Raw genomic sequence first — 14525 nt, forward strand, 5'->3', positions numbered from 1 at the left:
AAATGCCTATCAGTAGGGAATGATTAAATGACCTAGTACAGTCACACCACAGAATACTATATAGCCTTTTAATAAACTGATACGGTGGGCTCTTCAGGATATGTTAAATGAAAGAAGGAAATTGTGGGTTCGTTCCCAAAAAATAACCTGCTTCTTTCATGCACCTATGCAGGGACACACACACACACACATACCCCACCTACCCACCATATCCCTCTGATTCCCTTAAAGGGTTTTCAGGACTAAGGAGGCCCTTCCTGGCTGTTTGGGCCAGCTAGTTCCATGTCAACATTGGTCCTGGAACAGCCTGTTGGGTCCTGAGGATCCCAAAGGCTGCTGCTGCGTCAGAAGGTTGAAGTGACCACCCCCGAAGAGCCCTAAGGCATATCTATAGCACCTCCCCATCCTTGGTTTCCTCCCCTCTCTCTGCACTTGACTTAAAGCTGGAGGGAACCCTGAGGCCACACACCAGACAGGTAAGCCAACGGGAGCCCAGGACTTGGCCACCAGAAAGCTGGGAGCTGAGCTGGGCGGCCGTCCAGCCTGCAGCCCCCTGTGACGTATTTGCCAACACGAGGGGTTTTGAGCTCCAGAACTATCCCATTTTCCGTGCTTCAGGCTCAAGTTCCCGCCCTGATTTTCTGGGCTTAATCCTCTTCCTGTGGAAATCAATAAGGACATTGTGATGGAATGATTCACGTTCAAGGTCAGGCCGGAGCAAATTGGAGGCGACATGCTGATTTTACTGCCCTCACTTAGAGGGGAGCCAATCCTGCTCGCAGACTCCTTAACCCTTTCCTTTCCTCTCCCATCCGCTGTGTCAGCACCTGCCCCGGCTTCAGGCTTCTCCCCCAGGCCTAGGTCTGGGGCCTGTTCATGCACCTGTGGTCCTGACTTTTACATCTTCCTATGGCTCTGACCACACAAGTCTTGAAGCCTCACACATTTGTCGTGGTGGTTTGGGGGAGGCAGATTGCAAACATAGCCCCAAACCAAAAGGAAACAACCCAAAGCGAAGGTTAAATGCTGCCTGAGTAACTTCACTGGCCATATATTGCCTCAGGAAATCTCAGAGCAGAGTGTTTCCTTCTTCCAACCTTCTTTTCAGAATTCCAGGTCCCCTCTTCCTTGCTTTCTTGGATTTTCTAACATGGGAAGATGGAGAAGCAAGAGGACCCAGCTCCTTTTTTTTCTTTTTTTTTTTTTTAATGAATAGCAACTCAAATCTTTTCTTGGGCTGAAACATGATAGATGTTTGTCTCCCTCTTACTATTGAAAATGAAAAGTAGATGTTCCTGTGTAACTGGAACCTCGCATCCAAAATGATTCAGAGACCCTGGCTCCTCTTTCTGGAGGGTCTCCCGTCTTCAGCACGAGCCTTCCAAAAGTACCGTGCTTGTCTGCACCCCGGGAGGAGTGCAGGGAGCATGCGCTGCAGGTTTGAGGGAGCAGGACTGAAAGTGTCTGGCTGTCTTCCACTCGCATCCCACTGGCCAGAACTCATATACATGGCCACACCTAACTGCAAGGGAGGCTGGGAGACGTAGTCCAGCTGTATGCTTGGGAAGAAGTGGAAGTGGGTCTGGTGGACGGTGTCTTCTCAGTGAGGAGGCAGAGAGAGTATGGACAATGCTGGGGAGTTTGGCTGAGGAATCAGAAAAGAGATAGGGCATAAGGTCAAAGGAAGGTTTGCTTGTTCGCTGGTTTGAGGAGGGCAGTGATTTGACCATATATCCTAGAAGGAGCCAGTGGAGAGAGAAGGGTTTTGCTGGGAAAGAGATCTAGGGTCTTAGAGGTCCCGTGGGTGGTACAAGGAGAGACAGGGATGGACAAATTTGCCTCTGGCTGAATAGACCCTGCCCTGGATCTCTATTTGTCTCTGTGCCCCCAATGTCTAACACAGGGCACTGCAAAAAGAGAAACAACATGCCTGTAAAGATGAAAGCAAAGGGCCCAGGCAGCAAGAAGTTAAAGGGTATGGGGTGGGCTGAGCCGGGAGCCAGGTGCCCCCCACATACCGCAGCAGTGCCAGTTAATCCCCTGCAGGAGGCTGCACAGCTGTCTTTCCCAAGCTGGAACCGTACCCTACCCGGCCGTTTGCCCAGCAGTCTGGGCAACCCATGGATGGGGGCGGAGAGGGAGGCGATAGGTGGGCAACACGGTGGGTGCTGGTACAGCCCCTGCATCCTTGGAGAACTTGTTCTCCAGAGCTGAGCATCCTCTGGGCTTGTTACTCAGCCCCACATTCTCCATGAAGATCCACCTCCCTCTGGGCCAAGTGTCCTCCCCAGGCAGCTAAACCCAAACTCCATCTCTGTTCCTCCCACACCATGTCTGTTCCCACCTCTGCCTGTGGCCTGTGCCTCACCCGGAATGTCCTTGTCCTCTTTCCCTCTAGGCAGCTCCTCCCACCCTTCAGACCAGCCCAGACTCCTACCTCACTGCAAAACTCCAGCGCACAGGATCCTTCTCTGTGGCCATTAGCACCACCCCCTACCCCCAGTCCTACATTCTGATTATCTGGGATGTCCCATGCCAGCCTGTGTCTGTGCTCTGCTCAGGGAAGGGGGAGGCAGGCCAGCCTCCAGCAGTTATTTATTGTTCACCCATATCTCATTTACAACACAGGAGGAAGCTAAGGCTCAGGGAGGTTAGGCAACTGCACAGTGAGAGAGGCAGAGCTTGAACCCATGTTTGCTTAACTCCAGAGCCCACACTCATACTTTCCTTCTTAATTCTAGAGGACCAGGAGCATGAAGAGGATCGTGGGGTGCCTGGTAGCTAGTATTCCAGCCCCTTCTCTAGGAGGCCAGAGGGGACAGTGGAAAGAGGGGTCTAGTCTCTCTTCAGTTAGTTACCAGTTATAGGAATGCTGGAAAATTTCAAGCCTCCATCCCTCATTGTGAAGAGGGCTGACAGGTTCTGCATCCTAAGCTTGGCATGAGGGTCAAGTGAGCTCATGGATGGGAACTGGCTGGACAACTGCAGGGGCCGTGACCATGTGTGAGGCTGCCTGGCTGAGCCAGGAGATCTCGGCCCAGCTGTGCCCAAGACAGGAGAATAAAAGGGGCAGGGAGTCCCACCCAGCTGCAGCCCACCCTTCATCCAGGAGCTCTGGGGCTCATCGCTAGCCTTTGCCTCTGCTGGGCCCTAGCCAGCAGTGCACCGGGCCTCCAGTCTACCAGAACTCGGTCACCATTTACAGACTATTGGAGATGAAGATGAAACAGGAGGCCATGGAAGAGCCTGGACTATGGGGCCAGGCTCTGTCTCTGAGCAGCTGTGTGATACCTTCTCTCCAAATTCTCAGTTCCCTTGTCACTAAAATGGGAGAATCTGGCAAAGTAATGGTGACAATGTTTCTGGATAAAGCCCCTGGCCTATGGTAGACATTGAATGGAGCTACTATTACCACTGTGGACAGAACCATAAAGATCAGCTTCAAACCCCACATTTTCAGGAGCAGCAAATAGATCCTAGAGAGACAGTGACTTATACAAGGTCTCACTGCATAGTAAGCAAAGGTGGAGGAAGAATCAAATGAATTCAAACCCAGTGCTCGTTTCACTTCCTCCTCCAGGGAGTCTTCCCTGAGTGCCAACCCAAGCGGGCCTCCCTGCTTCCACCTCACAGTCAGTCTCGGCTGCTGTTTGAGACACTTGCTGGGGCTTTGTCTCCCTTTGAGACAGGGCCCCAGCCTCTTGCTCCTGCTCTAGCCTCCCCAACAGTATTGATCACAAGGCTGGCTCCTCTGCAAGGTGTTCACACCCAACCCGGGGATGTTCCTGGGATTTGGTCAAACTGGGCGACATCCACTCCCAGGATGGAGGGGAGCGAGGAGTAAGAGAGGGAAGGGTTAAAGGCTTGGCAGCTGGGGAGGGCAGCCTGCAGACGCCCAGCCCAGCACTGGGAGGCCTGCACCATTCCATTCCTTTGCAGATCAGTTACACCCAGCTGTCTCCCTCCCCACCGCCAGTGCCCCTCGGATTAGGCGGGAAAGGATCCCCGGCCTGCAGCCTGCACACGGCCCATGGGGAACAGCGCCTGCAGCCCACGCCTCTGCGACAGCTGCTGAGTGTCAGACAAGAACATAGATCAGCAGGACCCTGGCAGAGGTGCCCCAGCCCAGGCCCTGCCCCCAGCATGTGCAGGAGGGGCTGCCTAAGGAGAAAGGGGGTCTGCAAGGGATTTGGGAGGTACAGGGAAGGGACTGCTCCCAAAAATATCTCCTCTGTCCATATGTCACTGTGCCTCAAATTCCACCATTAGACATTTTAGAAACTTTGGGTCTTCAAAGCTACCAATTAAAGCTACACTCCATGGAGTAGCTGGCATGCTTATGCACGGCTTGATGGAACTGTCTTGATAAAATTCAGGAAATATTTATTAAAGTATGAAATCCTTCAAAAAATGTCTATTCCTTTGTCTCAGTAGTTCCATCATGGACTTTCACTTAAAGAAAAGTGTAACTTAAGCAGTTTATAATTTGGAAAAATATTCTGGGGTATAATTTCAAAATTAAAAAAAATTAATGGCCTGACTATGCTCAGATTACTCAAAAAAGCCATATGAAATGACAAAGAAAAATTTTAAACTACAAAATTATGTACTTGTAATGAAAAATATGAAATAATTCCATCAATAGGCCAGATATATGACATTTCTGAAAACTGTGAAGCACACTGTACAGGTTAGACAGATTGCCAGTTTTCCAGTTATGGTTGCTTCATTCACTAGTTCTGTGACCTTGGCAAGTTACTGAACTTCTCTGAACTTCAGTTTCTTCAACTGTAAAATTGAAATAATAATTATAATAGTTATGACAATTATGCAAAGATTTTAAAAGTTCCTATGTGGGAAACATCATTGTGATCCTTTCAAAAGAGGAACCAGAATCGCCCAATGAATGAATGGTTATGATATGTTTCTCCCCACTTCCCGCCTACATATTTGCTGGGGAACCCCACAGGGTGCCAATTCTATTTAATCTTGACTTTTATTATATATATTATCAGTCAATTAAAACTCACTGGCTATTTGGACAAAAATAGTGTCCAAACTGAGATAGCAGGGGAAATTTCCCTTAATGAAATACCACTAATTCAAGAAACAAGAAGGACATGAATAGCATTCTTATTAACATTCCCAGGATATTTATGTATCCATAGAATAAGAGGCTTATATGTAAAAACACAATAAAAAAACATGTGTGTTTTAGCAATTGAAAATATACATGACCTCACAACAGAATACTCTGCAATTGCTGACTTGCCTGGCAATTATAAGCAACTAGAAAATTGGACAAAATACATGAAATTTGTGCCTTCAGACATCAGACAACAAGCAGTACAGGGCTGGGATCCCCTAGGTAAGGGCAACAAGTGATATGAATCTTACTAGAAAGCTCCATCTTTCTTCCTGGAGGTATTTTCTGGAACAGGTACAGAGAGGGGGGAGTCCCAAAGAGCATGGTGGTCCCACGAAGCAGAGGAGATAGAGATCAAATTCAGAAAGTCTGAGGCAGCTGGAATTTGTGAGGCAGACTACCAGAGCAGAGGTTGTTGTGTAGAAAAAGAGCTCCAGAAACCCGCATAGATTAAGTCTGCTGCTGAATACTAAGTGTACATATGTAGGGTGCACATTCATAAGGTTGAGCGGAGAGCTATAAATTAACTGTAAACTGAGCAGTTTCTGGAACTTATATAGGGCTGGGAGAAATTCAAGTGCTGATCAGTCAGAGTGAAGAGACCTCATTGAACATCAGTGTGCTTAACTGACTCTCCAGAAAGGGTCATCCCTTAGAAATAGGACTGGATAAATAGAAATAGGAATGAGCAAACCCTAGCCCTAGAGTAAATCCTACCCTAAGGCGACCCTAATCAAGCACAGAGACACACCTCAAACTGACCCTGTTGTTACACAAGTAATTTCACTATAAGACCCAACAAAGTCTAAATATTCTTTAGAAAAAAAATCCAGACATGTGACAACATAATGTCTAGAATTCAATAAAAAATTACTAGGCATGCAAAGAGACTGGAAAATGTGACTCATAACAATGACAATAATCAGTTCAATGGAAAGAGACATGAAACAACAAAGGTGATGACAAAAGCTGACAAGCATTTTAAAACAGCTATTACAAATACGCTTGAAAAGCAGAGAAAATTATGAAACTACTAAGGAAAAAAAAAGAAAGATTTAAATAAAATGGAACTTTCAGAGGCGAAAACATAAAACGTTAAACAAAAATGAGATTAAGAATAGATTAGAGATTTCAGAAGAAAAGATCAGTGAACTTGAAGACGTAATAAGAGAAAATATCTAAAACAAGTCATAGGCTGAAAAAATGAATAGTGCCTCAATGGCCTGACAAAGAGACTTTGAAATCTGTGTAATTTAAGGCCCTGAAGGAGAGAAGAAGGGAAAGAAAAGAAATAATGACTGAATCCAGAGTATATATAGAACTTCTGTAACAACAACAAAGACAAACCACACATTTTTTTAAAAGACAAATTCAAGCATTTCTCCAAAGAAATGTATATATCCAAATGGCCAACAAGCACAAGAAAAGATGCTCACCATCAATAATCATTAGGGAAATGAAATTCAAAACACAATGAAATACCACACTGATCAGTATAGCTATTATTCAAAAAAGAAGTAACAAGTGTTGGTGAGGATGCAGAGAAACCTGAACATTTGCACGTGGTTGGTGAGCATATAAAATGGTATAGCCACTATGGAAAACAAGGCTTTCCCTTAAAATTAAAAATAAAACTAGCATACAATCCAGAAATCTGCTTCTGGGCATATACTTAAAAGATTTGATAGTGGGGACACAACAGACATTTGTACGCTCATGTTTATAGCAGCTTTATTCACAATAACCAAAACACAGAAGCAGCCCACATCTCCATTGATGGATGAATGGATAAACACTCAATGCTTATGCATACAATGGAATATTATTCAACCTGAAGAAGGAAGAAAAGTCTAACACTTGCTAAGGATGAACCTTGAAGTCATCAGGCTAAATGAACTAAGCCAGTTACCAAAGAAAAAATACTGTATGATTACACTTACATGGTACTTAGAATAGCCTCGCTTTGTGGTTAGCCAATGAATTGGACGTAAGTTATGCTTAAACACTTCAAAATCCACAAAGTCCATACTCTGCTTATTGGTCTATATGTGGGTTGACAAGTGCACTCAAACTTGTAGTCATGGAATTGACATAGTGACAGAGTTTATTTTCTTGGGCTCCAAAATTGCTGTGGATGGTGACTGCAGCCACAAAATTAAAAGACATTTGCTCCTTGAAAGAAAAACTATGACAAACCTAGACAGTGTATTAAAAAGCAAAGACATTACTTTTCCGACAAAGGCCAATAAAGGCAAAGCTATGGTTTTTCCACTAGTCAGGAACAGATGTGAGAGTTGAGCCATAAAGAAGGTTGAGCACTGAAAATTGATGCTTTTGGATTGTGGTGCTGAATAAGACACTTGAGAGTCCCTTGGGCTGCAAGGAGATCAAACCATTCAATCCTAAAGGACATCAATCCTGAATATTCATTGGAAGGACTGATGCTGAAGGTGAAGCTGCAATACTTTGGCCACCTGAATCGAAGAGCTGACTCATTAGAAAAGACCCCAATGCTGCGAAAGATTGAAGGCAAAAGGAGAAGGTGGCAGCGGAAGATGAGATGGTTAGATAGCATCACCAACTCAATGGACATGAATTTGAGCAAATTCTTGGAGATAGTGGAGGACAGAGGAGCCTGGTGTGCTTCAGTCTATAGGGTCACAAAGAGTCAGACTCAACTTTGAACAACAAAAACAAAAATAACAAATTGACATAAGAATAACATGTAGATCAATGGAACAGAATTGAAAGCCAAGGAATAAACCCAAACATTTGTGGTCAATTAATTTTTTGACGCACATGCCATAACAATTCAAGGGAGAATAGTCTTTTCAGCAAATAGTGCTGGAACAACTGGATGGCCATGTGAAAAAAGTGAAGTTGAACCCATTCCATAAACTATGTACAAAGATTGACTCCAAATGGATTATAAACCTAAATGTAAGAGGTAAGACAATAAAACTCTTAGAAAAAAATATGAGTAAATTTCCATGACATTGGGTTAAGCAAAGTCATCTTAGATGTGACATAAAAAGCTCAAGAGACAAAAGAAAAATAGATACCATGAACTTCACCAAAATGAAAACTTTTATTCTTCAAAAGACATCTTCAAAAGAAAAATAAAACATAAAATAAACAAACAAAAAAACAAAAATGGGAGAAAATATTTGCAAACTTTATGTGTCTGATAATGGACTTGTATCCATATTGAACTATCCATAACAAAGAATTCCTACACATCAATAGTAAACAACAACAGCAACAAAACTCAGATAACTCAATTTTTTAAATGCACAAAAAATCTGAATAGGCTTTCTCCAAAGAATATGTATAAACATTCAATTAGCACATGGAAACAAGATCATTAGTCATTGAGGAAATGCAAATAAAATGCACAATGAGATACCACCTTGCATCCACTAGAATGGCTATAATCAAAAAGTCAGATAATAAAAGGTATTGGAGAGGATATGTACAAACTGAAATCCTTATACATTGCTATCAGGAATGTAAAATGATGCAGTTACTTTGCAAATGGCCTAATAGTTTCTCAAAATTTTAATCAAATGGTTTTTATTGTTGCCATTGTTGTCCAGTCATTAAGTCGTGTCTGACTATTTGTGACCTCATGGACTGAAGCATGCCAGGCTTCCCTGTCCTTCACTATTTCCTGGAGTTTGCTCAGATTCATGTCCATTGAGTCAGTGATGCTGCTGCCCTCTTCTCCTTTTGCCTTCAATCTTTCCCAGCATCAGGGCCTTTTCCAATGGGTCAGTTTTCAGTAGTTTTCATATACCCAAATGAAAAAAAAAAATGAAAACACAGAAAAAATTCTGAGAAATATTAATTATCACTCAAAAAGGAACAAAAAATATGTAGGACCTATATCAAGTAAAGAATCTGACTTGATAAGCAAAATTTATCCCACAAAGAAAACCCTAGGCCCAGATGCCTTCACTGTTGAATTCTATCAAACATTTAAGAAATAAATAACACAAATTCCTACACAAACTCTTTCAGAAAAAAGAGAATAAGGGAAAACTTCCCAAATTATTTTATAAGGCTGGTATTCCCTTGATACCAAAGCCAGCAGAGACATGATAAAAATCAAAACATCTTAATGTCTCACATGAACATGGGTGTGTACATGCATTCATGCATGCTCAGTCATGTCTGACATTTTGTAGCCCTGTAGACTACAACCCACCAAGCTCCTCTGTCCATGGGATTTCCCAGGCAAGAATACTGGAGTGGGTTGCCATTTTCTCCTTCAGGGGATCCTCTCAATTCAGCAATCAAACCCACATCTCCTGTGTCTCCTGCATTGGCAGACAGATTCTTTAACACTAAACCACCTGGGAAGCCCAAACATGGGTACAGAACTCCTTAAAAAAATATATTGGCAAACAAAATCCAGCAACTTGTAAAAGGGATTTATACTATGACCAAGTTGAGTATTTAGGGATGCAAGTTGGTTTAACATCTCAAAATCAAGTAATAATATTAATAAGTGAAGAACTAGTTCCAACATTATCTCAATAGACACTGAAAAAGCATTTGACAAAATCCAGCATCCATCCATTAAAAGAAAATACTCTCAGAAAAGTAGGAACAGAAAAAAGCTTCTTAAACCGGATAAAGGCATCTCAAAAATTTTCAACTAATGTCGCACTTAATGACCAGAGGCAGAATATTTTCCATTAAGAGATTCTACCAGTGCAATAAAGTAAAACAAGAAATTAAAAGAATACAAAGTGGAAAGGCAAAAATAATATTGTCTTTATTAAAAAATTATATAATTATCTATGTATAGAATCTTAAGGGACTACAAAAAAAAGCTACTAGAACTATTAAGTTAACACAATTCAAACTCAATATGCAAAACTCAGTTATATTTCTATATAATAGCAACAACCTGAAAATGAAATTATGAAAACAATGCTAATCACAATAATATAAAAAAGAATAAAAGAGTTTGGAGTACATTTAAGAAACCTGCAAGACCTATGAACGGAAAAGTTAAAAACATTGCTGAGAGAATTTAAAGATGTGAATGAATGGAGAGCTATATCTTCTTCATGTATTGGAAGGCTCGATATTGTTAAAGTGGCAATTTTACCCCAATGGAAATTCTCATCAATTCTTGTCTCTAGTCTATTTATCTATAGCTTCATTTTGTTTTCAAGATTTTGGATCATCTTTACTATCATTGATCAACCTCCCAAAGTAATGGAAATAAAAACAAAAATAAACAAATGGGACCTAATTAAACTTAAAAGATTTTGCACAACGAAGAAAACTATAAGCAAGGTGAAAAGACAGGCTTCAGAATGGGAGAAAATAATAGCAGATGAAACAACTGACAAAGAATTAATCTCCAAAATATACAAGCAAATCTCGCAGCTCAATATCAGAAAAATAAATGACCCAATCAAAAAATGGGCCAAAGATCTAAACAGGCATTTCTCCAGAAAAGACATACAGATGGTTAACAAACACATGAAAAGATGCTCAACATCACTCATTATCAGAGAAATTCAAATCAAAAGCTCAATGAGGTACCATCTCACGTCGGTCAGAATGGCTGACATCAAAAAGTCTACAAACAATAAAGGCTGGAGAGGGTGTGGAGAAAAGTGAATCCTCTTACACTGTGGGTGGGAATGCAAACTAGTACAGCCACTATGAAGAACAGTGTGGAGATTCCTTAAAAAACTGGTAATAGAACTGCCATATGACCCAGCAATCCCACTGCTGGGCATACACACCGAGGAAACCAGAATTGAAAGAGACACATGTACCCCAATGTTCACTGCAGCACTGTTTACAATAGCTAGGACATAGAAGCAACCTAGATGTCCATCGACAGACTAATAGATAAGGAAGTTAGGTACATATACACAAGGGAATATTACTCAGCTATAAAAAAGAATGCATTTGATGCAAGAATGCAAGAATGAAGTGGATGAAACTGGAGCCTATTATACAGAGTGAAGTAAGCCAGAATGAGAAACACCAGTAGAATATATTAATGCATATATATGGAATTGAGAAAGACGGTAACGATGACCCTATATGCAAGACAGAAAAAGAGACACAGATGTAAAGAACAGACTTTTGGACAACGTGGGAGAAGGCAAGGGTGGGATGATATGAGAGAAAAGCACTGAAACATGTATATTACCATATGTAAAATAGATGACCAGTGCAAATTTGATGCATGAAGCAGGCATCCAAAGCTGGTGGTCTGGGACAACCCAAAGCGATGGGTTGGGCAGGGAGGTGGGAGGGGGGTCCAAGATGGTGGGGCACATGTACACCCATGGCTGATTCATGTTGATGTATGGCAAAAACCACCACAATATCGTAAAGTAATTAGCACCCAATTTAAATAAATTAATTGATTTTTAAAAAGAGAAAGTCTCATCAAAATCCCAGCAAGCCTGTTTTGTAGAATGTGACAAGCTCATCCTAAAACATATATGGGAATGTAAAGACTCAGATCAGCCAAGACAACTTGGTAAAAATAAAAGCTGGAAAACTTACACTATCTTTATTCAAAATTTACTATAAAGTGACAGTAATCCAGATAATATGGTATGGTTCCAATGAACTACAACAGAAAGTTCAGAAATACACCCACATAACAATAAGAAGTCTTTTTAAAAAAGCAATTCTACCATGAACAAAATCTCATTTGACATTTAAATATATATGATGGCAAATAAACACATGTAAAGAGTCTCAACATCATTTGTTATTGGTGAAACCCAAATTAAAACCATAATGAGATTATACTACATACCCTCTAGAATGTCCACATACTGAAAGACTGACCCATCAAGTTTTGGCAAGAATGTGGATAAATGGAATCCTCATTGCACATTGCTAGTGAAAATGTAAAATCATGTAGCCACTTTAGTAATCGGTGTGTAAGTTGCTTTAAAAGTTAAGCACAGGGCTTCTCTGGTGGCTCAGTGGTAAAGAATCCGCCTGCCGATGCAGGAGACACGGTTCAATTCCTGGTCTCAGAAGATCCCACATGCCAGGGAGGAACAAAGCCTATGTGCCACAACCATTAAGCCTGTGCTCTAGAGCCCAGGAACCTCAACTACTGAGCCTGCGTGCCCACGAGCTCTAGAACCCATGCTCCACAACAAAAGAAGCCACTTCAATTAGAAGCCCGTGCACCACAACTAGAGAATAGCCCCTGCTTGCTGTAACTAGAGGAAAACCAACGCAGCAATGACAATCCAGCACAGCCACAAATAAATAATTTTTTTTTAAAGTTAAGCACAAACATTCCTTGATCAGTTTGTTCGATCAAAAATATTTGTGTTCTGCCCTCATTCATGCTGCCCAACCCATAGTTCCTATACTTTCAATAGTTCAGCTTCATGGGCTGTGATAGTCCCACAATCTTGACATACAGTCTACATCACTGGCCAGCACATGTGTGTGTATCTGCCCACACACACATGCAACAGAAGCTTCCTCACACAAGACTACACTTCTTGTAGGCAACACTTTCTGGTATGTCAACATCCACTGGATTTTGAAAAATTCTTATTGCATTCACTTCAAACATGCTGCTGCTGCTGCTAAGTCGCTTCAGTTGTGTCTGACTCTGTGTAACCCTGTGGACAGCATCCCATCAGGCTCCTCTGTCCCTGGGATTCTCCAGGAAAGAATATCTGAATGGGTTGCCATTTCCTTCTCCTAGACAAACATAAACAGGTTGAAAAAAGGAAGCTCTAACCACTTAGAGTGATCAATAGATTCCCATCATTGTCAGAGGCCTGTGGTTCAGGACCAGAGCATGGAGCTATCCAGGGAAGTTTTAAGCAGCTCCTGAGTTTTGATTTCAAAGCCAACCATGTGTCTGGTTCCAAAATAATTCACTCCAGGGAGATCAAATTCACTGAAAGTTACCTTCCTGCAGGACTTGGTTGTAGACATAGTTTAGGGTACAGTACCCATAGCTTAGACAGTAAAAAGTCTTTCTGCAGTGCAGGAGACCCAGGTTCAATTCCTGGATCAGGAAGATTCCCTGGGAAAGGAAATGGCAACCAACTCCAGTATTCTTGCCTGGAGAATCCCATAGACAGAGGAGCCTGGCAGTCTACAGTCCATGGGGTCGCAAGAGTCAGACAGAACTTAGTGACTAAACTACCACCACCACAAGGAAAAGGAAGGGTGTGTACCTGGCTACAACAGGAAACAATAGCAGCAATTTTGTGAGTGGAAGAAGGGATGGCTGAGTACAAACTTCCACATGAGATAAACTTCAGATGAAGCAAGAGAAGTGGGGAACAGGGGCCAAGCATAAAGGTTAAGTAACCCAAACTAGGAGTGCAGAGAACAGGCTGGCTATGAGGGTTAACAGAGCCAGGGCATGTTATGACTTTTAAGGGAGGATATGGTTCAACATATTAACTATTCTCCCTTCCATCCACTGTAGTATCTTCCATTCTAAGGCTGCTCTGGGAATTCAGTTAAATGCACAAACAGCATGATAACAGATGGTGAGCCGTTACTGATTGCAGTGATGGTTACAGAACTGTATAAACTGCATCACACTTAATCATGAAAGACTAGAGGCTTTCTCCCTACATCTGAGAATGAAGGAAGGATATCTGTTCTCATCACTTCTATTCAACTTTGCACTGGAAATTCTATCCAGTGAAGTTAGGCAAGAAAAAGAAATAAGAGATAGCAGCAGACTCACAGATACAGAGAACAAGCTAGCAGTTACCAGTGGGGAGATAGACAGAAGGGGGAGGCCATATAGGGTTGGGGACAAAAGAGAAAAAAGTTATCATGGGTTTATAGGAAACCATGTGTGCAAAACTTTTGAAAATTGTAAAGCATTATAGGATTTAAAGAATCTTTCTTTCAATAGAAATTTTTTAAGGTTAAAAAATAAAGTAATTTAAAACACTTTTAAAGAAATATAAGATATAAAGAGTGGAAAGGAAAAAATAAAACTGTGTCTGTTTACAGATGACATAATTGTCTCTGCAGAAAATCCCAAAGGGTCAACCAAGAAGCAACAGAACAAAGTGAGTTTAACAAAGTGGTAGGATATAAGGTCAACACGTCATCAATAAGGAATTTGAAATTACACTTTAAAATAAGTCCTGCATCCTCCAGGGCCACCATAGACTGAGTAACATATAAATAAATAACAAATTTATTTTTTCATAGTCATGAAAGTTGGGAAGCCCAAGATCAAGATGCAGAGGTCTTTGATTCTCCACCCTCCTACATTGCTAAGTCTTTGTCATCAGCAGCCACTGAAGGTTCAGGAAGAGCCTGCATGTGAACTTGAACCACACTTTTGTCTCAAAGGGTGGTTCACGTTCACACGCAGGCAAAT

Source organism: Muntiacus reevesi, chromosome 9, assembly GCF_963930625.1.
Source record: "Muntiacus reevesi chromosome 9, mMunRee1.1, whole genome shotgun sequence".
NCBI classification, from domain to species: Eukaryota; Metazoa; Chordata; class Mammalia; order Artiodactyla; family Cervidae; genus Muntiacus; species Muntiacus reevesi.